We start from the raw sequence: 18,877 nt of genomic DNA on the forward strand, positions 1-18,877 counted from the left end.
CGCAGTCGAACCGCACAAATATTTACAAAAATTTTGTGAAAAGGAATGCAGAAAAACTAGACTCGAGTTGCTGGTCTCTTTTTGACCGTGTGAATGCCCAGAGCGACACCAAAAGAAAATTTGAAAAACATCAGACTCTTTTGAATCCCAATGTGAAACGGCACAATCAAACGACCCTCTTCAAATGACATTGTGTTGGTGTGTTTACTGTGTGGCAAGATTCGCACGATCAAAAATAATCAATCTGTTTGCAGACGTCGAACGAGCAGGTCTATTATTATTTTTTCATGTTGAGTGGCAATTAGAATATAGTTGAACAATTAAAAAAAAAGGCTCTATATGATATTTTATCAAGAAGAAGTAGTAAAATTTCATACACAAAATGTGGACCCCCGTCCGCATCAACCTATTCAGGAATAAAGAGAAGTCCAACTTATTCCAGTGTGAGAGCGCCTTAAAGTTAGCTTTTTTATAACATTTTTCATTGTAGCCAAATCGAACAAAATAACAATTTTCGGGCATTTAAATTAAAATATCCAACATGTATTAAAATTAAATATTATTATACATGTATCCGTTAAACATATGGAAAAACAATTTAAACCATTTTTTGTGATTTTGTATTAGGTCTCAATAAATAAATGTTTTTTTATAATTTTTTATTGAAAATTCTTAATACGAAGCATGGAATCACAAAAGATTTCATCACATACATCTCAATTTTGCGTTTTCTTTAATTTTCATTATTATGATTTTATTTATAATTAGGGCTAAGCTACTGTGTGGAGGATGCCGTTAACTCGCCCGTCTCTAAGATGAATCGTCCCCGATTTAGTGTAATTTTTCGATAGGTTATTTATTTTATCCAAAATAGCGTAATATGATATTTTTTGATATTCTAAATTTCTATTTATTTTAGAAGTTTTATAAGATTTTTTTAAATTTTACAATTCTATAAATTATGTACATTATTAACAAAATTACAAATATGTACTACAAAAATGAATGATGTTTACAAGCTTTCATTCGTTCAGCTAAAATATTAATATTTTCAAGTTTCATTTCTTTATTTTTGTCTTTGATTTTTTTACATTTACTTTTTTTTCTGGACAAAATATCTAATTAGCAAGTATTATTAATTTTACAATATGTTGTTTATCATTTCTTTTTTTCAATTTTTATATTATAGTAATATATTATTTTTTGCATTTTCCAATTTGTTTGCCAATTACTAATATACCGTCTTCTTGTGTGATTGCTCTTACTTCATAGTATTTGCTATCATTTATAATTTTTGGATACTTAATATGTTAATAATATATAATATCTTAAAGTTAGACATGTCCATTAAATCAGTTATAGTCAATCGTCCGTGTTTATTTTGAATTATATATATATTAGGTAAAGTAAAAAGTTCGTTCCGTTTTTTATTGATTTTTCAAAAGATCATAACTTTGTGTGCAAAGTCAAATATGCGCCGTTTTGTTCGTAAACGTGTTGCCAACGAGATGCCAACTTCATTACCTCCACCCCTCTCGTAGAAGGCTGCGTTCCTATTGGCAAAAAACTCGAAGAGCCAATTTTCACAGGTCTCTCTTGAGGCCAACTTCTCACCATTAAGCTCGTTCGCCATGGACAGGAAAAGACGGTAATCACTTGGTGCCAGGTCCGGACTATAAGGTGGGTGCATTTGGACCTCCCATCCGAGCTCCCGGAGCTTCTGGCGCGCCACCAAAGGCGTGTGTGGCCTAGCGTTGTCCTGATGGAACACAATTCGGCCTCTGTTGATCAAAGATGGCTTCTTCTGGATGAGTGCTGCCTTCAAGCGGTCCAGTTGTTGGCAGTAGAGGGCCGAATTGAGCGTTTGGTCATAGGGGAGCAGCTCACAGTACATGATTCCTTGTCAATCCCACCAAAAACACAGCAAAACCTTCATGGCCGTCAATCCGGTCTTGACCACTGTCTGGGCTGCTTCCCCGAAATTTGACCAAGACCGTTTGCGCTCGATGTTGTCGTAAGTGACCGTTTTTATATGGCCAGTCAAAATCTGCTTCAGACACGGGTCGATTTTGTTGCGATTCAGCAGCGATTCGCAGATGGAAATTCGGTCCATCATGTTTTTTGCCTTAGTTCATGTGGAGACCAAACATCGAGCTTCTTTTTGAATCCAAGGTTGTGCAAATGCAATTAAATAAGTGCTCACGTGACGGTCTGTTTCCACTATTTTCATGATTTAATCGCAATTTTCGACGACAGGTCTCCCGACGAGTGGTGCATCTTTGACATCGAAATTACCGGAACGGAACTTTTGTGCTACACGTTCGTTTACAGTATCAGGCCCATAAACAAAATTAACTTTTTCAGCCGCTTTGGCTGCTTTTTCGCTTTGATCGAAGAAAAATTGTAAAATATAGCGAATTTTCTCTTTGCTGGTGTCCATCTTTGACGAGCGCTCACAATGTACTAAGTCAATCAATCGAAAAACTGTCAAAGACAAATTTTTAGCGCGAATAAACACGTTTTCATCGCCGTATAGTATGACATGCGACACGTAACACTAATACTATGGACAATAACGCCATCTCTTAGATAAAAACCGAACGAACCTTTTACTTAACCTAATATTTAAGATTTAATATTATCTTTATGTACTATTCTATTTCTGTAGTTAATTGTATCCTTATTCCCTAACTCTTCTTTTATTACTTGTTTCTTGTACCTAGGCTTTTGCTTATTTCTCTCCCCTATTATTTTTTCAATTATAACATCTCCACATAAATATGTTTTGTTAAATCTATTTTCATTTTGTCTTTCTAACATCGTAGTTGGTGCTAATAAGAGTTTGTCTGGTAAATTATCATGAGAGACCTTTTTATAAAGGACTTCGAATGGTTTCTTATCAGGTACCGAAGGTATAGTTCTATTGTATTAGTGAGCGGCTCTATAAATTGATTCCGAAAAGCTGATTAAATTATATTCTTGTTTTATACATCGTTATATTTCAATTATTGTTACAGGGATTTAAATTGAACCGTAGTAAATCCTGGTTCATTATCAATTGTTATTCTCTTTACATTACTGAACCCTTGTAATATCTAACACTTTATCTTCTAAATTAATGCTATCTTCAATTTGTTTAATAACCAAACACTTTGAATAACTATCGATACATGTAATGAATTTTAATGATTGTGCATAAAATATATCTATGTGTATTTGTATTCACTCCTCTTTAGGTATAGGGACCTCTCCAATAGCTATTTTTATGGGATGTCTATCATATTTATTTTTATTACAATAATAGGCCAATAGTAAAAAGTTGAGATTTGTTTAATATTTTCGTCAAAGCCCCTGTGCGCTCTGTTATGAGTTTGCCCTATTATTGTTCCCTGGGGTTCCTTGTTTGGTATATCCATGGAAAAATTTTCTTTTAATTTAACCTTTATTTCATATAAGTCTTCAAGTGTACAATATATTGCAGTTACAAGATTTGGTTGTAAGAATTCTTTTAGAATAGTCATTATATTTTTAAGTGTATCATATTCAATAATATGCCTAGTTTTAGTAAAATTATTAATAGATTCGTGAATGGTAAAGCGACCTTTACTAAGAAGTATTTGTGGCTTGAATCGATTCAATGTCTTTTTAGTTTCTTGAATTTGTGTATTGTCAGAGCTCTCTGCTGAATGCTGTGTGTCCATTTCTGATGAATCATCAGTTGTATTATTTAAGTTTTGTCGGGATAATGCATCCGCGACTATATTAATTTTTGCCGGTTTATAAATCATTTTTGGAGCATATTCCTCAAAAATGGTACGTCGTCTTTTCATTTTTACATTAGGATTTCTCGAAAAGACTGCGAAAGTCAAAGGTTGGTGATCTACATTTATTTCTAAATCTCATTCTCCATAAACGTAGTTTCTTAAAGTTATTAATGCCCAAACTATGGCATAAAGTTCTTTCTCAGACGTTACATAATTCTTTTCTGTGGAATTCAATGCTTTAGAGATAAATGTAATAGGTTTTCCATTTTGGCTTAATACACCACCTAATGCATCGGTTGCTAATATAATTTTTTTATTAAAGTCTTGTTGAGTTAATTCTACTTGATTGGTTAGTAGTTGTTTTAATTTTTCAAATGCATAAATTGCGTTCTGTTCTAATCGAATCATCTGCTCCCAAAGTAATTATATTTCCTTTAATGTTTTCATCTTTTAAATTTCCTTTTTTCTCATGTTGCTCAGATTCATTTCTTAAGCATCGAATGTTTTCTTCCTTTTCATTATTTATTATCAACTTCTTTCCTTTCAAGTTGATCACTGCGTTAATTTCTTTCAGAAATTTATATCCAATTAAAAAGTCTGCTTCTAAATTTTCGATTTCGTAAAAAATTTGTCTTTTACCAAAATGAGTAATTAAATGATAATAACGTATTATCGAAAATCCATTAATTGTTTTTACTCTTTTATATATATTTAATTCGGTTTTATTCTCATAAATTCATTATTACATTATTATTAATATTATAATGTGGTCGGTTTTGGATTCCAGTGCTTGGATCGACATCCATTGGAATAGGTCTTGCCTGAGTGTTTTGTTGTAAGGGCATTTGATTGTAGCCTCTTTGAAATTGGGTTTGTGAAAACCGTAAATTATTATTGAAATTTCCGTTATGGATGTTAGTACGTTGTCTGCAATAATTCGGATTTTTCCCGAATTGTGATTCGAAAATTGCTCGCATATTATTTGATTCTAATTCTTGTGCTTTTGTCAACGCATTTGGCAAATCAGTTGGTGATAGTGAAAATATAATAATATATAGACCTGTTATAAATATACGCAACGCGTCTCGCCTATTTTTTGCGTTTAATTTTTTAGTTTCGGCACTATCCGATCCGAAAGTCATTATCGTTTTATTAATAAGTAGAGTTAATTTTTCATGGACCTTCCTATAGTATTCAATAATTGAATATGTGTCGCAAAATGCTTATCTGCTTTTCGATAATATGAGCTTGTCGCTTGTCCGCGTAAGCAAAATCGAGTCGTGCCAAAATGGCAACGAAATTCAGAACCATTCCGTGATTGGATAAAATGTCGTTAGCATCGTTTGTAATTTTATTTCTTAGTATAGTTAATGCAGCAAAATATCTACGGCTGCCCCTTACATATAAGCTCATTGCGATATTGGCTGATTCTCTCCATCTAACGTATTTAGTTTGTTTTCCATTAAATTCTGGTAGTGATTTGACCACTTCAAGTGACTCATAACAATTGATATGTGGATCGACCACTTCTATTTTATAATCAACGACTGTAGTTGACTGAGCAAAATCGTGTAGTTGCCTTCGCAAGTCCTCTACTTCCAATCTAAGAGAAGCATTTGTTGCAGTTATTAGTCTAGCAACAAGATTCTCGTTCTCACTATTTAGAGCCATTTTTATTAATTTAGTTTTTGGGTGTTCGAAAAAATATGGGCAAGTTTCAGTTCAATGGTCGCCCTTGCAATTATTACAATAGTAAAGCCTCTCGTATTTTAGTGTACTTGAATTATTTTTCATTTTCATCTGGAGTTCAGAATCGCAGAATTGAGTTTATGTTATAAACCGAAGGGTCCCCCTTGCGGTGGTGAATCGCGGTTTCAAAATAATTGTTATATGGCTAGTCGAGCCTTCATTTATAACATGTTTTTTTTTATAAACTTGTGTACTTGTAAGTTTCAGATCTACAATGCTCACAGTATTTTGGCTTAAAATATTTTATATTACTGGGATTATAATATTTTATATTACTAGGATTATTTTACAAAATTTTTATACAATTTTATTGTTATAAAGTAAATATATCATAAATATATTAAAGTATTAACTCACTACTTTTTTGTCCTTTTCTAAAGGGGTTTGTTGATTGCTGTTTTAATTACTTTGCTCAATTTAATTCCTCCTCAAATATGGTAGTTTGAGTGATCCTGATGGATAACTGATATCTTCATTTCAATTTACTCTTATTTATACAATTTTTTCTTACTTGTTTAATTCATACAATAAGTGTCACTTACAATATTCGCTTATTCAGTAATTGGTTTTATTGTAGAAGTAGTAAAATTTCATACACAAAATGTGCACCTCCGTCCGCATCAACCTATTCAGGAATAAAGAGAAGTCCAACTTATTCCAGTGTGAGAGCGCCTTAAAGTTAGCTTTTTTTATAACATTTTCCATAGTAGCCAAATCGAACAAAATAATAATTTTCGGGCATTTAAATTAAAATATCCAACATTTATTAAGATTAAATATTCTTATACATGTATCCGTTAAACATATGGAGAAACAATTTAAACCCTTTTTTGTGATTTTGTAATGCTTAACAAGTTTAATAACTGTATTAGGTCTCAATAAATAAATGTTTTTTTATAATTTTTTAGTGAAAATTCTTAATACGAAGCATGGAATCACAAAAGATTTCATCACATACATCTCAATTTTGCGTTTTCTTTAATTTTCACTGTTTTCCAATATTTGTTAGTGATCTTCAACAGCGGCAAAAAATCTCTCTATTTTTGTAGAAATTCAATCTGGCCGCCAATCTTTTGCCAATTGGTAAACGTCAGACCTCCTGAACTTGGAACGCTACCTGAGTTCAGGAGGCTTTGACGTTTAGCAATTGGAAAAAGAGGGGTGTTAAAAAAATATAGTTTTCCACAAACGCGCGGAAGAAAACAAATATGATAGTTTGAGTGATCCTGATGGATAACTGATCTCTTTATTTCAATTTACTCTTATTTATAAAATTTTCTTATTTGCTTTATTCATACAATAGGTGTCAGTTACAATATTCGCTTATTCAGTAATTGGTTTTATTGTTTACATTTAATGGGTGGTCTTAGCTTAATGAAAAATAATATTGGTTACTTAAATAAGCAAAAATGCGTATTAAGAAGCTGTGGCCTTAGCTTAGTGAAAAAGAATATTGATTACTTAAATAAGCAACGATGCTTATTAAGAAGCTGTATTATTGCTAAGTGCAAAGATACAGTTTTGTTTATAATTAGCGTGAAGCTACTGTGTGGAGGCTGCCCTTAACTCTCCCCTTTCTAAGATGAATCGTCCCCGATTCAATATCATTTTTCGATAGGTTATTTATTTTATCCAAAATAGCGTATATATATATATGTTATTTTTTGATATTCTAAATTTCTTTTTAGTTTAGAAGTTTAATAAGATTTTTTTAATTTTTGCAATCCTATAAATTATGTACATTATTAACAAAATTACAAGTATGTACTACAAAAATTAATGATGTTTAAAAACTTTCATTCGTTCAGCTAAAATGTTTATGTTTTCCAGTTTCATTTCTTTATTTTTGTCTTTGATTTTTTTACATTTACCAGTTTTTCTGTACAAAATATCTGATAGGCAAGTATTATTGATTTTACAATAGGAGTTTATCATTTCTTTTTTACAATTTTTTATATTATGGTTATATATTTTTTGTTTGCATTTTGCAATTTCTTTGCCAATTTCTAATATATCGTCTACTTGTGTGATTGCTTTTACTTCATAGTATTTGCAATAATTTATAATATTTGGATACTTAATATATTAATAATACAAAGTAAACAGGACTTTTAAAAAAAGACAGAACAAATGGTTTTATCGGCAAAATCAATTAATTTTATTCAAATTAGTCTCCTTCTGCTTTAATACAGATTTTTGCACTTTCCGAAAGCATGTGGAACGAGTATTTCTAGCGCACTAGTCCCTCTGCGCATGGCAGTCACTTTAGCGTGGTGCAGGGGCTTAGGTCGCAAGGCATTCTCGGCATCTCTCAACCGGGGTGAGAAGTGCTTTCTAGCACCTCTCACACGGGTTGTTAGAAGTCGCATGCGTGCGACAATCAAGTGCTTCCACCTCCTTATCCAGGGTGTCATGCGACTCCCGTGCCCATTGGACGATTTCCAGCCAGGAGGTAAATTCGGCTGTATTATAACGGAGCCTTCTTAACAAAGGGCCGCCTTGGGAAGTAACTGTCGCCTTACCGCCGAGATAGCGCAACCCCGCCAGGGAAACGAGGGAGCAGAACCACGGAATGCCACAGGACAAACCAGAAAGTGGGCACTGGCTTCCTTCTCGAAATATAAGTCACCATGGTCTGACGCCATCTTCCCAGCACTTCTGCAGCAAGGAGGGCAAGCTCTATTGCCGTACCTTGTTGGGCTGATGAGAGATAGCCTTGCGTTGTCGTACATCCCATCACCGTGGATAATAGCAAAGGTAATCTTCATAGCTAAGGTAGGAAGGAAGGACTATTCACTAGCCAAATCCTTCAGGCCTATTAACCTCACCTCCTTCATGCTAAAAGGTATGGAAAAGATTATGGACAATTACATAAGATCAAAAGCACTAAAAGTCGCACCTCTGCATGCAAATCAGCACGCGAATGAGGTCGAATGTACCGGCGGGAACCAAAAAAAAAACAATTATTCGTTCGTTGTTAATGGTTATACTTTATTTTACATTCTCCCATTGTGTTATTACAATTATTCGCTTATATTCTACAATAATGCTTACTTAGCTAAATATGCGATTTGGTAATGCAAATGAATTGGAAAGTTGAGAATTCAATTACGAAATACGGATTGCTGACACTTTGTGTTTACGTTGCTAAAAATGCATTTGTAGTCATTCTGACGAAATCGGAATTATTGCTGCAATTGGGTCATTGGCTCCAACAAACTTGTAGTTTCTCATCATTGCTTATTTTGGTTTTGGAACGTTGCGGTGATGTAACCCCTCCCCCTCTTGATTGGAGACTCCCCTGAGCTTCCATAAGTATATTAATGTCTGAAACTTTACGATTTTTTGAAATGTAGAAGTAAGTTATTACGCCAAAAATTATTGCAACGATAATGATAGTAGTAGCAAATGTTGTCCAAATTATTGGCTTATGTGTATTTCTGGGATATTCCAATACTTTTATTTTATTTATATTTTTAATTTGTTGCACCATTTATTCTTCGAATGTCAGTTTGGTTTTAACGTTATTAACTTTGAAATTCGTAGGTATTATAAATAAAATGTTCTTCCAATTGAGTTCTCGTATTTTCAAAAATATTTTCATTAATTTTTACCTTGCAATTGTTAAATACTAGGTCAAGTAAAATGTTCGTTCGGTTTTTATTTAAAAGATGGCGTTATTGTCCATAGAACTAGTGTTACATGTCGCATCATGTCATACTATACGGCGCTGAAAAAGTGTTTATTCGCGCTAAAAGTTTGTCCTTGAATGTTTTTCGATTAATTGACTCAGTACGTTGTGAGCGCTCATCAAAGATGGACACCAGCAAAGAGAAAATTCGCTATATTTTACAAATTTTTCTTCGATCAAGGCGAAAAAGCAGCCAAAGCGGCTGAAAAAATTAATTTAGTTTATGGACCTGATACTGTAAACGAACGTGTAGCACAAAACTGATTTTCTAGGTTCCGTTCCGGCAATTTCGATGTCAAAGATTCACCACGCGTCGGGAGGCCTGTCGTCGAAAAATGCGATGAAATCATGGAAACAATGGAAACAGACCGTCACCTGAGCACTTATTTAATTGCTGAGGAACTAAAGATAAGCCAGAAAACCGTTTGGAGCCATTTGCATAACCATGGATTCAAAAAGAAGCTCGATGTTTGGGTGCCACACGAACTAACGCAAGAAACATGATGGACCGAATTCCAATCGCTGCTGATTCGCAACAAAATCGACCCGTTTCTGAAGCGGATTGTGACTAACGATGAAAAATGGGTCACTTACGACAATATCGAGCGCAAACGGTCGTTTTCAAAGCTCGGGGAAGCGGCCCAGACGGTGGCCAAGACCGGATTGACGGAGGGTTTTGCTGCGTGTTTGGTGGGATTCGCAAGAAATCATTTACTACGAGCTGCTCCGCTATGGCCAAACGCTCAATTGAGCCCTCTGCTGCCAACAACAAGACCGCTTGAAGGCAGCACTCATCCAAAAGAGGCCATCTATGATCAACAGCGGCCGAATTGTGTTCCATCAGAACAATGCATGGCCGCACATGTCTTTGGTGACGCGCCAGAAGCTCCGGGAGCTCGGATGGGAGGTCCTAATGCACCCACCTTATAGTCCGGACCTGGCACCAAGTGATTACCATATTTTCCTGTCCATGGCGAACGCGCTTAATGGTGAGAAGTTGGCCTCAAGAGAGACCTGTGAAAATTAGCTCTCCGAGTTTTTTGCCAATAGGGACGCAGGCTTCTACGAGAGGGGTTTAATGACGTTGGCATCTCCTTGGCAGTTTACGAACAAAACGACGCATATTTGACTTAAATCGGACAAATGTACACAAAGTTATCATCTTTTGAAAAATCAATAAAAAACCGAACGAACTTTTTACTTCACCTAATATTACTAAGTTGTGGCTTGATATACTTGTATGCAGAGATCTTTGATCACATGTACTATTAATGAGTGTTTTTCCATAATTTTTTAACAACAATAATCCGTTTTTTATTGCAAATAACTCTGTTTTATTGTTTCTAATACTTTCACAATTGTTTCTTAGGATACACAGGTTGAATTCTTTTAGTTTCTTTACATTTATATTTTCTTGAAAGGAATAATATGTATTATTTATTTTTACATCTTCTTCTGTACTGAACATTAACTCTTGTGATATATTATTAGGAAGGAATTGATTTTCTAACATTTATAATTTCATTAGGTATTTGAATAACAAAAATTATTTTACTATTTTTATACTGTGCTGTGTATAACTTTATATTTTGTAATTTAAACATGTCTATATCCTATTTTATGATTAATTCTTTTGTTAAAATATTTTCATTCATTATATTGAGCCTAGAGGCGGAAATATTTTTTTGCAATTGATCAATTTTGTCTTTTAAGATTCTTACTTTTAACAATAAATCGAAATAAATGAGTTGTTTCTCCAAGCGTCTATTTTCTACGCCTAGTGAGTTTATACTAGCTTCATTTTTTTCTATCGTCTTTTATTGTCTTTTTAATGTCTGTAAATGTTTTATTGAAAAAGTTACAATATTTATTTCTATTTAAGTTAGAAATGGCTCTATGATTGTTCTCGTCTATTACTTTAAGATGTTCCTCTATTTCCGTTCTGTCCTGGTCATCCATTGTGCCATATAATCATTTCATTCGTGTTCCTACTATATTGACAAGTCCTCTTTTGTTTCTATGTGTTACGAATGTTTGCATTTTGTAAATAATTAATATCGAGTTCATTAATCGTTGAAAGGTTGGCGAGGCATTCTTTAATCCGAAAGGCATCCTTATGAATTCGTAATGCCCAAACGGTTTGGAAAATGCCGTTTTCTTTCGGTCATTTTCATTTATTAGGATTTGGTGGAATCCTTTTGCTAAGTCGAGTGTCGTGAAGTACTGCGCTCGGCCTAATTTTTCGAGAATAGTTTCTATGTTTGGCATTGGAAACTTATCGTCTACTGTAACTTCGTTCAGTTTCCTGTAATCAATAACGATGCGCCATTTTTTTGTGCTGAATTATCTAATTTTTTGGGCACAATCCACAAGGGTGAATTGTAAGGTGAGTTACTCTCTGTGATTATACCGTGATCGCGCATTTCGGCTATTTGCCTTTTTATACTCTCGCAACCTGTTGCTACAGAGTATAATAGTTTTGTTCACCTAACGGTTGTTTGTATCACCTAAAACTAATCGAGTTAGATATAGGGTTATATATATATATATGATCAGAATGAAGAGACGAGTTGAAATCCGGGCTCTAACTTGAGTAAAAATTGAGATATCTTCTCATCATGCCTACAAAACGCCATTATTCAAAAACAAATAAATTGCCAGAACTAAGCTCTACAACAAGATACAAGACTCTTATTTGGTATACAGGATCACAGTAAGGAGGGGTATCTGCAGTTAAAATTCTTTAGTGTAAAAGTGTTTTAAAGTGGGCGTGGTCCCGCCCCTAATAGGTTTAATGTGCATATCTCCTAAACCGCTGACGCTATAATAACAAAATTCACTGGAAGCAAATGTTTTTAGAACCTCTACCTACAGTGTGAAAATAGTTGAAATCGGGTGGCAACTCCGCCCACACCCTATATAACGGTACTGTTAAAGACTACTAAAAGCGCGATAAATCAAGCACTAAACACGCCAGAGACATTGAATTTTATCTCTGGGGTGGTATGAGATGACTTTATAGGAACCGCGTTCAAATTAGACAGTGGGCGTGGCACCGCCCAATTTTAGATGAATAAACCCATATCTTGAGGTCTGCTTAACCGATTTCAACCAAATTCGGTGCATAACGTTCTTTTCATATTTCTATATCATAGTGCGAAAATAGGCGAAATCGGACTACAACCACGCCTATTTCCCATATAACACCATTTTCAATTCCATCTGATTCTGTCACTTTCCACTATGCATATCAAGCAAAAATGGGGTAAAACTTTGCGTGAATAATGCGTTTGAAGTGTGCCACCTTGTGACCAAAAATCGAGTCAAAACTGTTCAAGGCCCTAGGTAATGAATATGTGGACCCCAGTGCCTATAGCTGACTTTTTACCGAAAATATAGGTCAACATAGAACAAGGCGGCAAGATCCACAAAGAAATCTAAAACGAGTATACCATTTGACTTTGTGAGAGTATAAAATGTTCGGTTACATCCGAACTTAGCCCTTCCTTACTTGTTTTTTCTGCTCGTGTATTTGGGGATACCTGTATATTTTGGAATATATGGGTTTATCGGTTGTTGTAACTATTTCGTGCTGTATTGTGTGGCATGGGATAGTTTTTGCCCTTCCTGAAAGAATAAATCGCTATTTTTTGATATGATAGTTTTGAGGTATTCTGCTTCCTCGGAATTAGTATCCTCTCTAATTTACTTTTTATAAAGTTTTTGGTGGGCATTAATTATTGTTTCTAGTGCATGTACTTCATTGATATTAAATGGGCATGTACCGACGAATTTCGTTCGTATGTTATTGATTTCGAGGTATTCGTTTTCGAGGTTTATATGTGCCTTTAAGGGTGTAAGGATATTATTACCTATTATCCCTTCAAAAATTTTTACTTTGAAATTTGTGAGCTTCCAGCTCATTAGGTTTTCGTCATTAAATTCTTTCGGTAATTCCGTTATAATTTCATATTTAACTTGTGTTTGCCCGCTTAAGGTATTAAATGTAAAAATATTTTCTAGTTTTACTCGCTTATATTGCGGTAAACAGAATTTGTTTAATAATGATGTCGTTGAGCCAGTGTCTAGTAAACATCTAATTTTATCTTTGTCTATAGTGAGTTCTACTATCGGTAAACATGTCGATGGGTGGCTAAGTGAAAATTTGTCTGCTCGATGTGGTCTACCTCCAGCGGTTTTGGTGCGGTGTAATTATTATGTCTCATTTGTCTGGATAAATGATCGGGTTGCCTATATTGCCTGGAGAAGTGATCATGTTGTCCTGAGTTATGTTAATTTTGCCTGTATTGTCCTGAGAAACGGTCTTGTTGTCCTGAATTATAATTGTTTTGTCTGTATTGTCCAGAAGAACGGTCTTGTTGTCCTATATCATAATTGTTTTGTCTGTATTGTCCAGAAGAACGGTCTTGTTGTTCTGAATTATAGTGGTTTTGGCTGTGTTGCCTTTGGCTCTGATCTTGATGGCCTGAAGTTCTAAAATTATGTCTAAATTGTATTGAGGTACGGAACTGTCTATTGTAGTTATTATCATATCGTGAAAATAAACCTGTTTCTTCGAGTGTATAAAAAGCTTCCCTCAGATTATTTATATTCCTACTACAATATGAATGATGCTACTCAATGTGGAGTCTATGGCGTTCAGAAATATTTTTAGAATTAGTGATTCATTGATGCTAGAAGAAAACTCTAAAGGTTTTGTTTGTTCGAATTCCTACTTATTATTTAACTTATCTAAAATAAACTTTAAAGTATTGTAACTATTCTCACTTTGGTATATTTCGTGCGAAAGGTTTGGTTGTAAAGGCCTTGACTCCGAAGTTTTTTATTAATTCAGCTTTAATTTCGTTCCATGTTGCAGATGGACCCAGTGTCCTGATGACTTGAAGCGCTGCTCCCTGAATTTTGGTCCAGATGTGTCTCTCGAATATGAACTGCTTAAGCGCCGGGTTGTCATCGAACAGAGGAAGAATAATTTCGACTTCTCTCAAGAAGGATGACAGATCGTATTCCTTGTTTATGCCATAGTAGGGTTTAATCCTTGCGGCTTCCTTTATAAGCTCTGTTGCCGGGACTTGGTTGGCCATTTTTCGTTATATAAATATTATATTTCACTTATTTGGTTTTTTATATATTTTTATATATATATTATTTATATTAATTTTATTTTTATATATATTCTTTCTTTTTATATTGTTTTTCACTAGGATATAATTTTGATTATTGTCCTTTCGCTATGTTTTTTCCACTCGGACTAAATTTTGATTTTAGTCCTTTTGTACTAGTATATCTTAGGATATATTTTACGCACTGTACATAACTTCGGTTATTGTCCTTTCTTATGTTTTTTCACTCGGACTAAATTTTGATTGTAATTCTTTTGTACTTGTATATCTTAGGATATATTTAACGCACTGGACATAACTTCGGTTATTGTCCTTTCTTATGTTTTTTCACTCGGACTAAATTTGGTTTGTAATCCTTTTGTATATTTTAGGATATATTTTCCGCACTGGACATAACTTCGGTTATTGACCTTTCTTATGTATCTTTAGATACACCAATACCGACTGCGCCAATTAGGTCGAATGTACCAGCGGGACCAAAAAAAAAACAATTATTCGTTCGTTGTTAATGGTTATACTTTATTTTACATTCTCCCATTGTGTTATTACTATTATTCGCTAATATTCTACAATAATGCAAACTTAGCTAAATATGCGATTTGGTAATGCGAATGAATTTGAAAGTTGAGAATAAAACTAAGAAATACGGGTTGCTGACACTTTGTGCTTACGTTGCTAAAAATGCATGTGTAGTCATTCTGACGAAATCGGAATTATTAGTGCAATTGGGTCATTGGCTCCAACAAACTTGTAGTTTCTCATCATTGCTTATTTTGGTTTTGGAACGTTGCGGTGACATAACCCGCGTACAGAGCAGGTAGGTCTAGTAACACTGCTCTGTACCAACTAACGGCTGCGATCCAGAACTCGCTGGAGAACAATGAGGTTGCGATATGTGCTTTCCTAGATATTGAAGGTGCTTTTGATAATGCGTCCCACGCAAGCGTGATCAGAGCACTGGAGAAAAGGAACGTGGAAGCTCCTATATGCAGATGGATTTACGCCGTACTGCATACTAGGATTGCAGAAACTACGGTGTGGGAGAGAAAGAGGCGTCTTGGTACTACGAGAGGCTGCCCTCAGGGAGGGGTGTTGTCACCCCTTCTATTGAGCCTCGTAGTAGATGAACTCCTTGAGTTGCTGACGAAAAAATGGAATTCGGTGCCAGGGGTACGCCGACGACATTGTCATAATGGCCAGAGGGAAATTTGAGAAAACTCTCTGCGACATAGTCCAGAGGGGCCTAAGCCTAGCAAAGGGATAGTGCGATACGGTAGGGTTGAGCATTAACCCGTTAAAAACAACCGTCATCCCTTTCATAAAAAGAAGATCTCTTCCGGGCTTTAGAATACTATCCCTTGCGGGCAGAGAGTTAGAAGTGTCTAGGGAAGTAAAATACTTACGGTGGAACGTGGAGCTGACGCTATCCAAAGCCACAAAGGCACTCATGGTGTGCAGACGCCTGGCCGACAGATCCTGGGGTTGCGAGCCTAGTAGCATCAGGTGGATGTACATCATGATCGTGAGGTCTATTGTTACTTATGGAGCGGTGGTCTGGGCATCGAAAGCAGCGCAGATTTCGATAGGTCTTCAACTATCGAAGCTGCAAAGACTTGCCTGCGTCTGCGCCACTGGGGCAATGCGCACCTGCCCCACCACAGCACTTGAGGTCATGCTAGACTGCTAATCTCGTCTCAACAAATGAAGGTCTTAGAGGATAACACGCCACTGGCCCTTCTTCCAAGAGACGGCGTAACGAAGAGAGTAAACTTTACGAAAAAGTATAAAGTTACTCTCGGCAGTAAGGCGGCCTGGAGCGATTCCACACTCGACCACCGGCAGCACTATTCAATGGTACACTCACTGCTCGAAAACACCAGAAGGAATTGGAGCTGGCATTGCGGGACCGCATACCAAGCTTTCCATTTCCATGGGTTGTTTTCCGAGCATTTTTCAGGCAGAAGTATTTGCCATAAGTCAGTGTGCAGTAATAAATCTTCAACGCAACTACCATAATAAGAGTATCGCAATAGTCAGCGATAGCCAAGCGGCGCTAAAAGCGATATCGGCCTACGAGATTCGATCGCTATTAGTGGAGGAGTGCATAGGAAGGCTTAACCGCCTATCAGCTTGCAACCGTGTACACCTGATCTGGGTGCCGGGGCATAGAGGGGTAGCCGACAACGAGTTAGCAAACGAACTCCGCTCTGCTGCTGCTTCCAGAATGATGGGGCCAGAACCAAACAATGCGGTGGGGCCCCATACAATAAAGGAGCTGCTCCGCATGGAGGAGAGAGCGAGCAGAGACAGTCACTGGCAACAGGCAGCAGGGATGCGTCATGCTAAACTGCTACTGGGAGGGTTCAACCTAGCCAGATTCAGAACAATGATAAACCTCCCCAGAGACAAACTCCGACTCCTTGTCGCGCTCTACAGTGGGCACTGCAGGCTCAAGAAACACCTGTCAAACATGGGCATAGCTTCTTGAGGCAACTGCCGATTCTGCGACATGGGGCCGGAAACACCAGAACACCTGATTCTAGATTGCACCGCAATTTGTAGACGCAGGCTCAAGGCCTTCGGTTCCATTTATGTGAACAGGGATCACATTGCCTCAATAGCAGCAAGCAAGTTGTTGGAGTTGTTCAGGGGGCTGGGACTTTGGGAATGCATGTGATGGAGGAGAGGGCACAATAGACCCTAGGTCGCGGTGCAAACCTCATATTTTCTATATTCTATTCTAACGCACTAGTCGACACATAGATGGCGCTACTAGAGTTTACTTTGTTACTTTTTTACTGTTAACTTTGGAACGCACCTTGTATATAATATCTTAATGTTAGAAATATCCATTAAATCAGTTATAGTCAATCGTCCGTGTTCATTTTGTATTATATTTTTTATCTCATCTAAATGTAAAATTGCAGGGTTAAAATTCCTATTTTTGCCATAGCTTTCGTATGAACCATATTTTGTAGTTCAGTTATTAAAAATTTACATTTATTTTTCATTAATGTGAATTTCGTTTACGTTTTTAATTCTTTCTGTTAATTGACTGATCATTTTAAAAATTTCAGAGTTTGTTGTGTATTGTTTAATATTATTTTCAATTAGTTCCTTTAACTTATTATTTATTAAAGTTTCGATAACTTCAATTTCTGGTACTGCATCTAAATCATTAATAAATGCTACCTCATTTTAATTATTTCCTTGTATTATTACATCTGTATTTTTTATTTATCTTTTGTCTAAATTTATAAGTTGCTTATGAAGAAGCTGTATTATTGCTAAGTGCAAAGATACAGTTTTGTTTATAATTAGCGTAAAGCTACTGTGTGGAGGCTGCCGTTAACTTGCATGCCCTGGTTTATTCAAATCAAATAATTTGGGTCGGTATATACAGTCAATCCAGGGCAGACTGAGTGCTTTAATCTGCGACTGTTGTTGGTTAATGTCACCGAACCATTGTCCTTTATAGATACACATACGTGAAGTAAATGGACAACAATACCCAACGTATGAAGATGCATGCTTTGCACTGAGCTTGCTAGAAGATTATAATCATTGAGATAGTATGCTTGATTAAGCAGCAGTATACTACACAAGAATACAAATTCGTCTATTATTTGCTATAGCATCGACGACATGTTTCCCGGCCCGATCACAAATGGTGTTGAATAATTACAAAGATTCGATAACTAATGATATATTGTATCGATATCGGTTAAGGTGCAACGATCTAACGATATTAGTCTGTGACGCAATGTACAATGAAGCATTGATTGCTATCGAGCAGGGATGGGCGAGCCCACAGTCAAACTACCCTATTTAAATGACATTGTGTTGGTGTGTTTACTGTGTGGCAAGATTCGCACTATCAAAAGTAATCAATCTGTTTGCAGACGTCGAACGAGCAGGTCTATTATTTTTATTTTATGTTGAGTGGCAATTAGAATATAGTTGAACAATTAAAAAAAAGGCTCTTTATGATATTTTATCAAGAAGAAGTAGAAAAATTTCATACACAAAATGTGCACCTCCGTCTCCATCAACCTATTTAGGAATAAAGAGAAGTCCAACTTATTCCAGTGTGAGAGCGCCTTAAAGTTAGCTTTTTTTATAACATTTTCCATTGTAGCCAAATCGAACAAAATAATAATTTTCGGGCATTTAAATTAAAATATCCAACATTTATTAAGATTAAATATTCTTATACATGTATCCGTTAAACATATGGAGAAACAATTTAAACCCAGTTTTGTGATTTTGTGATGCTTAATAAGTTTAATAAATGTATTAGGTCTCAATAAACAAATGTTTTTTTATAATTTTTTTATTGAAAATTCTTAATACGAAGCATGGAATCACAAAAGATTTCATCACATACATCTCAATTTTGCGTTTTCTTTAATTTTCATTGTTTTCCAATATTTGTTAGTGATCTTCAACAGCGGCAACAAATCTGGCTTTTTTTGTAGGAATTCAATCTGGCCGCTCCTCTTTTTCCAATTGCTAAACGTCAGACCTCC

General features: G+C 35.6%; 1 protein-coding gene across 6 annotated transcripts in view; it reads right to left on the bottom strand.

Annotated features, from left to right (window-relative positions):
- The window catches only part of LOC106623764 (RNA-binding protein MEX3B), a 680,038-nt gene that overhangs the window by 297,977 nt on the left and 363,184 nt on the right, over positions 1–18,877 (bottom strand). The window contains exon 5 of one of the 6 annotated variants that reach the window (XM_070112744.1): positions 6,039–6,138. The exons of the other annotated variants lie outside the window; for them this stretch is intronic. The gene's annotated coding sequence lies outside the window, so the exon portion shown is untranslated. Of the gene's footprint in view, positions 1–6,038; positions 6,139–18,877 lie in introns of those variants that run through there. 6 annotated transcript variants of the gene reach the window in all.

This window comes from Bactrocera oleae, chromosome X (genome assembly GCF_042242935.1).
Source record: "Bactrocera oleae isolate idBacOlea1 chromosome X, idBacOlea1, whole genome shotgun sequence".
Taxonomy (NCBI): domain Eukaryota; kingdom Metazoa; phylum Arthropoda; class Insecta; order Diptera; family Tephritidae; genus Bactrocera; species Bactrocera oleae.